General features: G+C 29.0%; 1 non-coding gene across 1 annotated transcript; it reads right to left on the bottom strand.

Annotated features, from left to right (window-relative positions):
• Positions 1–273: 273 nt before the first annotated feature.
• On the bottom strand, positions 274–390 carry LOC126837844 (U5 spliceosomal RNA). Its single transcript, XR_007685645.1, has one exon. It is a non-coding gene; the product is annotated as a U5 spliceosomal RNA (small nuclear RNA).
• Positions 391–14,774: the final 14,384 nt, after the last annotated feature.

Raw genomic sequence — 14,774 nt, 5'->3', positions numbered from 1 at the left:
AAATACGCGAAACAATTATTTTTGAATTTGGATTCTTTGAAATGTAATTCACAGCTTATCTAGCTATTTCTTGGATCATTCGGTAGAACATGCAAATGCACGAACTTCCTATTAACACTTTATTCATCCAAGTACCCCAGAAAGGCTTGAATTTGTCATGTTGTCAGCATTAATCGACGGACAGTCACTGCACTGGGCAGTAATGCTATGGCGTATTGATCACAAGTATCGATGAACTTTAATAATTTGATTGTTTTTGAGTAATGTGAGCCCAACTCGAAAGTCGGAAGTTAGAAAAATTATTCATCTAGACTCCTTTGAGTGCTCCCCTCCATGGAAATCATTAGTAACAGGTGAAAGATTTATTCGTATTGAAAGGGAAATGGAGTTGGTCGATTGCCGGGCAATTATCAGTACTTATGCTCTGACAGCTGCGGTCGACCCGTTGAGTGAACTCCCCCATGACCTTGTGTCATTCGATCGGGGCTGACCGTCGATCAACGTTTTTTTCCAGCATTCGACCAACCCTTGAGTCGATGAAATGCCGCAGAATTTCAAACATTTTACTTTTAATAAGATTTCTAGTAAACTTTAACTGAATTTCTATGGGTGCTCGTTGGTGATTTTATTGGAAACTCCCAATGGTGCCGTCTACCGGCAAGATAGTAAATACCGCGTCGTCACTGCCGCCGCCGCACTGACATCCTACTTTCAGTTGTGTCTTAACCCCATCTACCTTTATACGTTGTCCATTAAATGAAAACCGTACATCGCCGGACTATCTAGTTTCATCATTGTGGGACTTACTCTTATTATCATATAATAAGTAAAATGTGCAAAAATTTTAGTAATAAGAAAAAAAGTAAACTAAATCCATGGATTACACGACGTGGCTTAATTCAATCATCACTAAGTGGACAATTTTTAATAAAACACAAATGCAACCCATTTATTGTATTATTTAATAAAGTATAGGGATTTATTGAATAAGCTAATGTATATTATGGCAAAAACATGTGTTATGGTACTAAAATTATTAATTCACGAAATAATTTAAAAATAGTTTGGAATCTAATCAAATATTATATTATATAATAGAAAAATAGAAAAAATGTTAGTCAAATAATAGATGACACAAGGAAGACTGTTGGCCTTTCTCAAAAGTATTGTCGTGATGCCCCTTTCGATCGCATAATGCGACTAGTAAATTAAAATAATATTGATTTATTTCTTAAAAACTCGTTAGAAGCTTTTGTTAATTATTTAAATAGTCCAATTGTGTAAATATTGTTTATCTTTATCTATTATTTTGTGTTGTTGAAATCCATTGTATTTGTCAGCTATTATGTTAATCTGTATACTTTTATTTTTGTGTAAGTTCTATGTTTATGTTACTATTCTTGTCTTATGAGTAATTGGGTATTTACCCGTTTAAAAATACAATAAATAAAAAAATAAATTGCTCAACGATTACATTAAAGGGATTGAATGCAGGAATGCATGTTATTATGGAAGTCGATTGTTGAATAACTGATTTATTTACTTCGAAAAGACAAATTTGAGCAAATAAAATAGGACTTAAACACAATTTTAAATGAAATATCATTAGTCGATTTCTACATTAACCTAGAAAAGTGGTCGATTTAGTCAAATATGTTTACATAATTGATATCTAACCATTCTGAGCTGGCCTACAATGTCCAACAAACAGGCCACTTTAACCCCCTTAAGATGGGTCATAAAATATTCACTAGAATTAAACTTATAAACTTTACAACAGTATTTGGCTACAATAAATTCTGACTTAAGTGTATTTTCTACAATGTCTAACAAGTAAGCATGCTGTTCCCAATACACGTTCAATCAAGATTGTCAGTGTATTATTTTCACTTCAAAATATCTTTTGTATCATAACCCTTTTTTGTGACATACGAAAACCATTAAAAAGTAAAACGTTTTTTTTTTAAATTTACTTTGAAATTTATAGAAAATACGTTACATTTTTTTATGTAGCCTTTGAGCTACTAGGCAGGGTATTCTAGAGATGGGCTCTCCCTTCTTTAATTACACTTATGGATTTGTATGGGGAAAATCGCCTTCGATGATGTATCTAACCTATGATTTCAAACACGGGTTTTGAACCTAATTTGTATTTGAATTTCACAGTAATAGTTTTTAAAACCGATTATGAGTCGATTGAACAATTTACCAACACGACGTTAACCGCTATATAAACAGCTATATAATGTGTTGTACCTACGCTAGGAAATGTGTCAATATTTTTGTAATCTTCAGTATAAAAACTCTCATATATACATATACATATGAATATCGTAAAAAGGCCTTTGCATAGTATGTTCTTTTTCGAATTCTAGCAAGTATAACAATAATTTCAACCATTGCATCAGCCCCTAACCTAACCTAGCCGGTTGTTTTTTAAATTGTTCTCAATTGGCATTGTAAAATATAAACTGATATTTTATCAATTGAAAATCTATTCATTTGCTGTTAAAATGAAATTGATATAGTGTTTTCTGTCGTTGTTGTCGTTGTAACTGTTCTTATTTGTACACATTTTTTTTATATACGAAAAAATTTCACTGAAAAACAACTTATTTTTTTTGTTCCATATAGGTCAGTACTATTAGTTTATATAACTTTATGCGAATTGTTGTTTTCAATATTCCACAGTATTTTTTGACCCTGCATATTATTTTTCTGTTCGAATACAAATAAAAGCAATTTTCATAGATCAAATAGATTTACACAATACAGTATACCTTGGTAACCTGTACTTTAAGTATAATTTGAATTCCTAAAACTACAAATAAAGAAAAAAGATTAATTAATCCCACTATTTTTCAAAACAAATATGCTTTGCTTAAAAGTTAATTTAATATAATATAAGTCAACGGTCAATTATCAAAATGTAATCTATAATACGTGATAATGACGAAGCGATTTATAAATATAATTTGTATTAATTGAATACAGGGTGATCATATTATCGTGAACTATTGTACATTGTTTTTATACAACGTGATTTAAATTGTTCACCATTTTGTAATGGATTTTCCCTTTGACAACATCCGTCGATAGCCATACTTAAGTTTAGGCACTATTTGTTTTACGGACTATTAAAGGCAGTAGTTGTAAATGAATAAAATATTTATGTGCGCAAATCGATATCATAAATAGTATATCCGATTAGATAACATTTTCAAGTTTTGACTATTTCCTATGACCTTCGAATTTTCGACGTAAAAAGTAACACTAAGATGTGCACAAAAAAAAATTTGTAATTCGAATATCGACAATTTTATGTATTGTTTTTGTCGTTCGATCGATGTATTTTTCTGCTTAAAAGATGGCAAAAAAAAAATGACTAAAACATTCTCATGTGTGCACAAGTGCCGAAATTGTATGCTTTTCGAAAATATTTTCCATTTATTATAACCTTAGCATTTTTAAATTTGATAAAAAGTTTTACCAAAAAAATTACACACGGAAAACCCCGAAATTTCAACAACCCTCCCTCCCCTTGGGAAGAAGGCTGAATGTTTTAAAAACTTGTTTGGCGCAATTTTAAGATTTAACAACTAACAAGTCATACTAATTCCAAATTTGTGTGGAAATTAAACAGTTTCCAATAGAAAAGATAGAATTTTTTTCTTTATTTCACTTTTCGAAGCAAAGTTTTAGGGATTTAGGTCGGGAAAATTAGACGAAGGTATATATCTAGAACGGAACTATAACATATACAATTTTCTCAAAAAAAAAACTATGATCAAACTTCTTTTATACTAAGGAACCCCCCCCCCCCCCCAAAAAAAAAAGGGGAAAATTACACTTTTACCCATGTCAATTTCTAGGTTGCTACGTGTGAGTGAGTAAATAGACAATAAAAATATTACATTATATTGTTAACAACGATATATGGGTTATTATAACAATGCATTTATATAGAGAGAACCTGTTTTATATTTGTGACCAATTTATAAAGATAACATAATGTTTAAACTCTACTTTCTTTTTTACTTTTGTTCAACTCATTGTGGAAGCAAGTCCTTTAATGTGTAAAGCCTCTAGTGTAATTGTCATTTAAATGTATTGTAGTATGTTAAATATGTAATCAGTGAATGTACAACTAACAAACTGGGAGCATTCACTTGTTTTTCGTTGATATATAACCATAAATGAACCATTTAATTCTTTAGTCACTCTTACATTATAGATTCCAATATAGAAGAGTGGTTTTATCTAACGACTAAAAATTGTTTAATTGAAATTGTTTTTTATTAAATAGTCAATGTCAACTGGTTTCACCAGAGATAATTAAAAAGTGAATACATTCAAAACAAAAATGTAACAAATGTAACCCAATTCATATCCACCCTTAAACTAAAAATTCATTTTTAAGCACATAATTGTCATTAGGTTAAAATGCTCTTATCGATATTTGTTTTTTTATCTGTGATCACTGGATTGCTCTTTGAGGCCCAAATTTGGGTTTCCAAACTATAATATGTAAGGTTTTATTTTATGCTCTGAATTTTCGTTGTATGTTATAATTGCGTAAACAACACACGGTTAGTAACATTTTTTTTTGCGTTTTATTTACCTTAAATTCGTATCGGTATGAAAAAACATACCAGTCATAATAATACACATAAAAAAGCTCCTTAACAGTAGATGTAATTGTAATTTAAATTAAATTAAGTAATTTAAATTGTAGGGCAATTGTCAGTATTTTTCGAACTATTGTAAATCTTAATAATACATATTTTTGTATTTTCGGTTGTTAATTTATTTGAGATTAAAAATTAAGATGAATACTATTGTATGAATAAAAGTACACATTGAAATTAAGTATTATTTTTTTCTTAAGTACAAAAATTATTTCTATAGCTCGTAGAGAACATCCTCAATTGCCCGACGCCAGACATGTTTTTATTCGCGTTGGAAATCATGCAAATTCCAACATTTACGTTGACAGTGTAGGTTATCGCTATTACAGTCAAAATACTACAGCAAATCAAAGGTTAAATTATATAAAAAAACTACTAAACATGTAAGAGAAAAAAAGTATTAAATATATATGTATATATATTTTGTTAAAAGACAACTAAGATGTGTGAATTTTTCTCAATCTCATTGTCGAGGAAAAGCTAATTTTTTTTAATTTGAACAAATAAAATAATTTATTCAATTTTACTTCTTTCTTACATAACTTAAGGGTACAGTTGTAAACAAATGATGCGATTCCATTTTTATTGGTTCTAGTCTTTCAGATACCTAGGTTTGTTGGAAAATGTGGACCTGAATTGAATGAATTAAAAATACTAACAGTCAGTTTTTTACAAGATTTAGTTTTACCAGTTGGAATAAATTGTTTGTTGGAAAAACAGGTTCTTACCAATGTCATTTTTTTTCTAGAGGCATAATCATTGTAGGAAATAAAAATAATGTCATAGGGTAAAAATAATAATTGTTTCTAGTACACTTTTTCCAAATGTGTAAACATTTCTTTCTGATAGTTTATCATACATCCACTTTTTCCAATCGCCATTTTTCCTACAGGAAAAATATTTACTGGAAAAAGTGGATGTTGGTAAAAGTTGTACCAACCCAATTTTTTCGATATTGACATTTTGTTATCATTGAATTCAGATTTTCAAGGAGAATAAAAACTTTGTGAGGCTAAAAATGATACTGAACAATTACTAAAATGTTAGATAGGTACGAGGTATTGTAAAATCAGTAACAAGTCTTGTTCGTTCAAATTTGAAATTTCTACCACAGATTATATGAAAACAGATTGTTCACTCGGGCCTTTAACAACAGGATTGCAAATAAGGCTCTATGATTGGCCCGCCAAAATCAGTATGACCGTCTGAAGGGAATTTGTTTTTAAACGTGTTCGCGGGCTTTGGCATTTGTTAAATAATTGAGTTAAACAGAATGTTTCTCTTGTATTTACCAAACATTTTATAAATATTAATAACCATAATGATAATAATAATAATTTAATAATATTATTCTTACAATTACAGTTGTTTTATATTATCTTACGCACTATATAGTATGACTTATCCAAGGGCAATAATTTTAATTTCAATAATAAATTACAATTAATAAATAATAATACATTTAATAATAAGACATTTTAAAATTCCCAATAAGTAAAAATATAATGCGTTATAAACAATAAACATAACATATCCATACTTATTAATATACAATTTTAATTATTTCTAACATAGAGAAATAGTAAGCTGTCCACCATAGGGCATGACAACTGACAGAGCATTAATCAACTATGAATAGTAATTGATACGCAGTATTTAATTACATTGTTATTGTAAAAATAATATCAATTCAAAAATAATAAACAAAAAATAATTATAAATAAAATAATACAAATTATTATAAATAAGTATTAAACAAATAAAAGTATTGCATATTTATATACCTAGTTATACGTGTTTTAATATAACCAATTTTTTATTTACTCTAATTCTATAGGCTACTCAGATAAAAGTCGTGCCTTTAAAAGTATATTTGGCGTACAAAATGCGCATACGCGCCTGCTAATAGGTTAAAATAAATAAAAAATAATGAACATGAAATAATTAGTAAAAATTAATAAATCACAAAGTTCACATAAATAAAATAGTATAATTGTTAGTAAAATAGTACAAAAAACTGAAGTGCCGAATTGTTTTCCGTTTAACATGTTACGGATACATATGAGTTCTAACAACTGACAAATTTTCAACTTAAAGGTCCCAAAATTATAGCTTAAAAACAAAAAAAACTTGTAACCATCCTAGGGGGTGGGAAATGGGAGTAATATAAATCCGACACCAGTCCATTTTTGGTCGTTTAAAAAAAATGTTTTGCCAGAACCATTTCCATTATTCTGAAAATGCAAACTGTATAAAAGACTTAGATGCTATTTTAAGTATTATGAATGAAAACAAATTAAAATATAAAAATATCTTTTAATAATTTTAATTTTTTTTGGTCAGAATAATAATGTCAACCAAAAGATCACCTTGTATAAACTACAGGTGATTCATCTGATGTAAGACATTCGTTTTTTCAGAAAATTAATTCCTTTAAAACTGTTTAAAAAATGTTAGTAATTGATTATTTATTGTTCATCAATCTGTTCATTTGCTATGAAAAAATGTATAAAATATATCATAAATTAAATATAAATTAGTAAATTACAGTCAATTAAAAATTACTAAATAGCCATGAAGTGTTTCTTTTTTTAGAACTCATTCACATTCCGACATAAAATTAATTAATTCCCATTCCTCATTCCTTAAAACTAAATGTAATACATTTATGATTGCATTCCTCTAAAAAGGAATGAAATCTAATAAATGCATTCTTTCCAACACTGATATATATATCAGTGTTAGTAATGAAATGTCTTTGAGATAATGATAGAGTGTTATCGACGGGATCAATATTATTACCGATATAACATTTATTATTTTTTTAACATTTAATATGATAAATACACAGATTATATGAAATAATCATATAATTTGTGATTATATGAAATTATATGAGATTATATGAAATAATCATATAATTTGTGGTAAATACAAGTTCGATAATTTCGTTCCGGCTGACATGGCCACACTGGTTTCGGCGGAGTGCTTATCAGCTCATTTTTTGTTTACATCGAGAGTGAACAATCTGTTTTCATATAATCTGTGGTAGACACACGATTTATTGGGAAAAAAACCTATCCGTTTACTTAATGACTCTGATACGACAAAACCACTGTCGTTATCTCGTTATTTTATCGCTTGCGTTATATTACCTTACCGAAAGTCAACTATGAGTATATAAGGTCCAACTACCTGCAAATTATGAAGAGGACTGTTGTTTTTTGGATTCAGATTATGTGTTGGTTTTTATGCATTATACCGCCCCAAAAAGTATTTTTTATTACAGTACAAACGATTGAAACATGAATCGTCCACCATTCCAACAATATATAACAAAACATTGTATATGTGTTATTTGGTCCACTACGTTTTTGCAAAAAAAAACCAGTACAGTGGGGTCGGGGCATAGTGGGGACGGGGAGGTCACAGGTTTACAGAAATTTTTAAATCTGAAAGTGATAAAATCACTTTCGAAAAAACGCTTTGATGCAAATCGGTAGTTAGTATTTTCAAGCCAGTACAGTCCAAACCAAGCACAGTATAAACCAGCAAAGTTAGAAAGTTTTAAATTAAGGTTCTGTATTTACAAATGAGCATCAATGCGTTTATTTGAAAGTGATTTTATTCAATTTTATCACTTTTATTTATAATAATTCCTGTAGAGCTTTGACCTCTCCGTTTCCTTATTGCTTTGATTACATTATGCCTATAATCTACTGTACTAGTCCTCTCAGATAAAATCACTTTCAAATTAACGCTTTGATGCTCATTTGTAAGTACAGAACCTTAATTTAAAACTTTCTAATTTTGCTGGTTTATACTGTACTTGGTTTTGACTGTACTGGCTTGAAAATACTAACTACCGATTTGCATCGAAGCGTTTTTTCGAAAGTGATTTTATCACTTTTAGATTTAAAAATTCCTGTAAGCCTGTGACCTCCCCGTCCCCACTATGCCCCGACCCAACTATGCTCCGTCCACACTATGCCCCGACCCCACTGTACTGGTTTTTTTTTTATTTATGTCAATAGATTGTTTAAATAAATACATTTTTTATTAGAATAGCATTTAATGTGATTGCTTTGTTCTTATGTAAGAAGGAGATGAATTCACGAACTTTATTTTTGCTATACTCTAAAATTTTCATAATGTGACTAATACCGGTTTTCCCCTGTGCCTATCAAATGGTTTGTCAGCCGATACGGTTATCATTTTAATATACTTCTGTTTATATTCGATATTAGAGACTATAATATATAGAGTGAACTCGTGGTAGAACATAGGCCAGGCTTAAGTAAAACTTGATAATACGTATAACTGATTATTATTTATATTTTATTGACGTGCGCGGTGTGAATTGTAACAACGGTGAACTACAGATTTTTAGAAAATGCCACAACACAAAGAGTCATGTCCCTAATTTGCTCAAAAGTCAAAATATTTTTTGTACATTTTTTTTTACCTATCTTTTTATTTTACTTCGAGAATGTTTACAACATTCAGGTTTAATGATGTATTATTAAATTTCTTGAAGTCTGAAAAAAGCAAGCAAAGAAAAAAAAGATCATTCTTTAATAATGTAGTAGGAGCACAAGTATGAAACTAAGCAATATATCTAGGCCAAATGGCAAACGGTCAAATTGTTTATACAGCGAAAATTATATTTATTTAAAGCCGCACAAATTGTTATGTCGGAAGGTACTCTCTTGGGTTTATTCCGGGGAAGGGTAACTCTCTCGTTTATTATGGACGTGTATACGAAGGGTGTATGTTCACGTTTTATATCGTTTTGTACTTTAACTTTGTTTTAACGATTATTATATTTTGTTGTGTGTAAATCTTTTGAAGTTATAATTATTTTACTTTTAAAAAGAGTAACCTTCTTTCCTTTTTAGTATAAGTATTATAAAAGGTTGTTACAACACAAATAATAGTTTCTGCGTTAATTCATAATAAGTTTCATCGTAATAAATTGGTCACTAACTCTATAAAGGACGTATAGATAATAGTCACTGGCTCAACTAAGTTTTCATACTTAGCTCTAGCCTCTAGGTCAGGTGTGCTGACAGTACAGTTTCCTACGAACTTAGAAGCACTGGCCCTTTATACATTGAAATTAATATTAGAATAATACTCAGGTTAGACCTAAAAACACAAACTTTATTTGAGTGTGTATTGGATTGAGACCGTAAACACTGTCGTTTTATCATTCATACTTATCATTTTATAGATGTAGTCTTGACGCTAAATGTCATGGCTTGGTCAATGAAACGGATAGGCAAGCGATCCCATTTTTTTTGTCATTTACTAATCCTTGAATAATAGTTCTTTCCATCGGTCTCTTCTGATCACACAACTCAAGAGCTATGTTTTTTTTGAAGTGGTCACTATTTTGATACCTACTGTCAGGTATATTGATGTATCAAAATAGTGACCAAATTTGGTTGAGTTTCGCAAACTTTATTGAATTTTTCATTTGTACATAGATTTCAATTACATAAAACAAATATGTATACACACCAACTTTGCTTACATTAATTTAAAATATTTTAATTAAAAAATATAACATTTAATAACATAAATATTATTAAGATTGCTATAGTAATTGGTTTTAGCTTAAATTAAAAAAAATCTTTATTTTATTAAACATTCAAGTTAAGATATTATTTTAAAGGTGAATATGAAGGGTTGATATAAAAAAATTAAATGGAAACCAATGTATTAGATTTATTTATCGAAAGCAAAATGACTTGGCTCTTAATGGAGACTGTTTAGGCCTAAATAATACCTGAACAGTGTCATTAAGATTAAACCAAAAGAAAAACTACTACATATACTAAAGAAGTAAAGAATTTAAATTTGCAAATTTAAAATGTATGGTAAGGTACGCTGTTATTAATTTGTAAAAGAAAACGGCATTTTATTATTTTAATTTTAATAATATGTTCTCTTTTCTTTTCTGTGCAAGTACAAGACACAATATAATTTTATGTTTTAGGTTAAAACTATTTTAAGAAATGATTGTTTTTTAGAAAAATTATAGTAACTAAACATACTACATAAAATTGAATTATTTATCAGTAAAATTATTATTGGATATTTCATTCACACTTAGAACTACATACTAAAATATGTTAAAGAATGGTTATTCCATTCATAAAGACTACATGATTAAATGTAATTTAAAACTCAAGTGTTAAAAAATGGTATAAAAACATGAGACAATATTGTTAAATGAAATGAACTCCTTAACATACTCAAGTTTATAATTTCACCCAACCCCAATATCATAATATTCTATAAATTATGTAGGTAGGATGAAGGAAGGTATTTTCGTGGCATAAGCAATTTCGTGATATAGTTTGTTTGATCGTATCGCGTAATTCCCTATTAGAAAATTGTCTTGAAAATCACACTGATTGTTAAAATAACTGTTATTTTAACAATATTATTTTTAAATTAGATTGCTGAAATCAAACGCTTTTCGCAAAAAGAATTAACTCCAACAGTTCGAGAAGGCAGGTTTTTAAAGACGAAATACTGCAAAATTATTATAGTTATGTTAGCCATAAAGGAAAAAAAGTGTTTAGTAGTTTAGCAACATGCACTATGATTATGGGTATGAACATATATACATATGATATTTAATATTAGTAACTCCAATATAATAAATAAATGTCCAGCATTTATTATTTGCTTACATTTTAATACAAATGTGTACTAATATGCTTGAAAAGTAATGGTAAGGTATATTAATATTGAATTATTTGTAACTACCAATAATTTAAACAGGGTAAAAGTCCTGCAAAACAAAACAAATATAAGGGTTGGTTAACAAATTGACAGTGGAATCTAACCAGCTATTGCGTTAGTACCATATTGAATGCCTGATACCATTAAGACTTATATGTCAAAACCTATAGAAGTTACTTAATACTTTTTAAGTACACTGATTTTTTAAAAATAATTATTGCACTTTGTTTTACAGAATCTATCAAAAATATGAAAAACCACAAGGAAGCCACTAATGACAAAATTGCAGGTTCTATAAAAACGTATTTGTCTGGTGCGCCATCTCGACTTGTGGAAAAAAAGAAAAAAATAATTATGTAAAATATAAAATGTTATTATATTTACATCTATTATGTATTTGAACAAAATTGTTATTTAAAATAAAAAGAAGATTTGTTTTGTTTTATGTATTATATTATCATTATTTGTTTATATAATAATCTTTCTATAACCTAGTTAATATTAAGTCATCTATCCATAATTTGAAAAAAATTAAATAGAGTGACTGCAGTCTACACATTCAATTGTTGTGTATTTAATTAATATAAATTGCAACAATTATTATTTTAAATAAAACATGATGAATGGTCATTCTCTGTATACAAAAATAGCGTTATTAAAACATTATAAAAACAATTTGAAGTATGCTAAAATGCTATTATAATATTTTCTTTACATTATTATGTTAACGCAATTATATTATTTTAACATTATGAACGATATATTATAAGAGCAATATTATAATTTGAGACGGTAATAAAGGGTGTTAAAAGAAAAATATAAAACCGAATCGATTAGTGTTCTAAGAACGGTTTTATTTAGACTGTTGAAAATAAATATACAGTTTTTATTTAATAAAAATAGGTTAATGCGCGGAACGGCGGCGGATGGCTATCGCGGATCAGTGTTAATTTAATGACAGATTATCAGATTAGCTACAGTGGTCATCGCCGCCGTGATTTCGCTGTAAATGACAACCCCCGGATCTCTTCATACACCGACGGCCGGCTCGGGCCTATATAGTAGTTTATCGTTCCCACCTGCAGTGAGACGGTGGACAGTTGCTAACACGACCGGGCGCACATTTAATCGCTAATAACGGAAACATGCACTTGCAGGCCGTGTCAAATTATATTATGGTAGAAATATTATTAAAATCTGATTGCGGTGGCCAAATAATATCACTCAAATGTTTTTGAAATATTAATGTTGCCTTTAAGATGTAAAAAAAAAATATTAATGTACCTAATATTTGTCACTACAGTCGTAATGTTTAAATGACGTTTTATTATTATGTTTTTGCTATCTGCGTAGAATCACCAGTGTGTAGTACAAATTCATAGAAAAAATTCTAATTTTTAAAAAAGCTGTTTTTGTTTTTTAAAATTAAATTTAATAATAAAAGTTATTTTTCGTATTTTTTTTACTATGTATTTGTATTTATTTTTAATTAGGTATGAAATATTTATGGTCTATAATCTAATAAAAAATTGTATAGAAAATACAAAATTGGTATTATTTTTATAAAAGTATCAAAGTCTCGTCACTGGCACTGTACAGTGAATTTTATTTTTTATAAATATTTTATTGATCTGACAATTTGTCGTTATTTATCCCCTTTAATACTTTTTTCCCATAACAAGCTTGAATCTCATTACCGATTCCACCCTAATGTTTGCATGGAAAATGCATTTTTTTACTGCTCTTTGAATATTAGGCAAATGCGTATAATTGAACTTGACTAACTGAGCTTAAATACATACACTGAATAGTTCCATTTAGCTGCATGATTGTACTAATTCAATATTTTATACACCCTTATACAAGGAAGAAGCGACTGCAGTCGACCGTAATGTGCATACCCCCTTCGTAATACCCATTAAAGGCTTTTATGATTTTAAGCTTTAAATGTATAAACTTCGTAGACCTTTAACACCTGAATTAACTTATGCATTAATGCAACATTTTATAAAATGTCTACAGACAAACAGTCAACAGAGCAATAATTGAACGACCGACGAATCTGAAAATGCATTAAAAGAGGTACAAATAATAGGATTTCAGATTCGGAGTTAAATGGACGTTTTACAACCTAATTATTAAAAAGTTTGACGTAGGTAATTTTTTGTCCAGCCTAAATTTATTTGTACAATCAGTTATTTTATCAGACCATCAACAGCGTCCGTCAATAACTATTTAGTATTAACATTATTTTTTACCAAAATTATCCACGCAGATTGCGTTTTACTGGGATCATGATAGTTTTAGACCAAAAACGCTTTTTAAATCAAAAGATAATTACATTCAGGAAGGATTTTTTTTCTAAAAATCAGACGTGATATGCCTCTTTAGTATCATTTATTTTCGATTTCATATTCGATATTTTCCCACATCACCGAACTATCGAGCGATTAAACACATTCTGCGCAGTTAATTTTTTACGCTATAATATTGAATGCATAATACTATCTAATGTAACCTTGTATAAATAATCTAAATATTAAATCAATATTTATATGTTGAACATAATTAAGACAAATTTTCTAATATCAATTAAAACCCGTTATTATTAAGTATAAGTTAATTTTCTATGAAGGCTTAAAATATAGTTTATTAGAATAAAACTAAAGTACTATATATTTATTTATTATGTATAAAGGTACTCGTAAATACTATCTCGTGCAAATTCAATGAATATAATTGAGCGCGCGTACATTGTCGTATACGCACTTTGGTACACGAACCGTTAAACACACACACACTGTAAATAAAATTACTTAATACCTTTTACCTAAACACTAAAGTGACTTTTTAGTAAGTGCGCATAAATGTGGCAGAGCTCTAGTCGCCTTCCGGGTTGTTTCCGCCTCGGGTGACTTTCCGTCCAACGATCAAGCCTCTGATTATAAATAGTATAATGCCTCGGGACAACTATATTGTCTAGCCTTATAACTATTAATAAACAGGTTGGTAGCTTGAACGCAAGTACTGACACTAGCAAAAAAACAAGAGCCGTACTGTGGCTTCCTCAGGAGATGCGGTCTTTAACACAATACACTTAATACAAAACAACACTTAGTTCGAATTACCTTAAAATCGACGGGAGAAAAGGTAACACTTTTAAATTAAGTAAAAGAAAGGAACTCAAAAGTTAATAAACACACACACAATTATTATATTCGTAAAAACAATAATGCACCCTCCTCGTAACAAAACGGTCGCTTACGGGAGAGTGCCCCCGAAAAAGTAATTTGGACGGCCTTAAATAATAAACATTATTGACATTTTTAG

This window comes from Adelges cooleyi, unplaced genomic scaffold, assembly GCF_023614345.1.
Source record: "Adelges cooleyi isolate 19-005CV unplaced genomic scaffold, UGA_ACOO_1.1 ACOO_flye_CR_arks_rails_tigmint_CR_PRNA_3, whole genome shotgun sequence".
Lineage (NCBI taxonomy): Eukaryota > Metazoa > Arthropoda > Insecta > Hemiptera > Adelgidae > Adelges > Adelges cooleyi.
Note: the sequence above shows the minus strand (reverse complement) of the source record. Positions and strands in the feature narration are given on the sequence as shown.